Source organism: Haematobia irritans, chromosome 5, assembly GCF_050003625.1.
Source record: "Haematobia irritans isolate KBUSLIRL chromosome 5, ASM5000362v1, whole genome shotgun sequence".
NCBI lineage: Eukaryota > Metazoa > Arthropoda > Insecta > Diptera > Muscidae > Haematobia > Haematobia irritans.
Window position 1 is genome coordinate 164,657,738 of NC_134401.1, and position 1,425 is coordinate 164,659,162.

A 1,425-nucleotide genomic window follows, 5' to 3' on the forward strand; every position below is an offset into this window, starting at 1 on the left:
AACGTTTGTTCAAATAAATACCTCGATCGCAAAGGGAAAATATTTTTTAAGTTATTTTCACTTATCTATGTTCTTCAAAGCCTTTGTTTATTCCTTTTTCTATGAAATTTATATTAATATTTTGTTTATTCCTTTTTTCTATGAAATTTGTTTTAATAATTTATGAAATTTATTTTGACATATATTTTGAAAAGGGCATGTTCAGTCAGACCATAGTAGCGGCGTTTACATTATAAAATGTATATGTTTTGGAGGAAAACTTGTGTTATGAAAGTGATTTTTTGTATGGGGAAAACGACACGTTTTGCAGTCAGTGTTTGCTATTAACAGCAGTCATTGTTCTATGAGTGTCTACATATATCTATCGATCTAAAAGTAAGTATAATTTCATCAAGCGAGAAGTAGTATAGATGATTTTATTTCACAGATATCCGGAATTTAATCACAGATTTATTCAGTTTGTGTGATTTTGTACTACAGACATAAATAATTTTTTTATTTCTAAAAATTAACACGTGGATACCTTTACAACTAGTATATACTTACTTCTTCAATGCTCAATAGTCGGTCGCATTTTTTTAAAATTGCTAGCTCAAAATTTGATTGAGTTTATAACCGACTGAACCCTGCCAACATTTTTTGAATTTGGGGGCGCTTCTGAGAATCCCCAGTACGTCGAAAACAATCATATACGATATCAAAAACTCGTCGGAAAAGCGCCGTCACTATTGAGAAGTTGTACCACGCCAAGTTACTACAAAAAGGTTTCGCATGAGTGCAATTATTAGGTGCCTTTATAGATCAATTTAGAACGACGCCAATAAGAGACTCTCCAAACAATCAGAAAAAGCACATTTTAAGATAGTGGTAAAAGAATCATTGTGGTCGAGTAAAACACGTTTGTTTAGATATTTATTTATTTGATTAATCATTTACAAATTCTTACAAATATAACATTTATACCACTATCACATCACATTTAACATAATTTTTTGCATTAATGATGATGTAGAGTTACAAGTAGCGAGTTACATGTTTCAGCGTCTATCAGCCAGTGTTTTTATTCGATGGAGGCAGCGTGTCTGTAAAATATCTGAAAAACAATCACTTTATTCCATTTGGAAAATCACCAAATTGTTCACCAATATACCTTTCACAATTTTAAGCGTATAATCTATGTTTTCAGAACTTTATTTTCGTTTTTATTTAATTAAAATATATATATGGCGTTTCACAAAAAAAATGGCTTTTTTAACAGTAGGGATGACAAATTACTTGCATGTACTTTTTGATGTACCTTTTCATGATGGTTGAAGTGACATTTACGAGTCTGTGGTAACGATGAGGTTGAAATGGAACTTTGAAATGCTGGCAGGGAATTTCCCCATCCACTGAACATGACCGGAAGGTAGGATCTGACTCTAA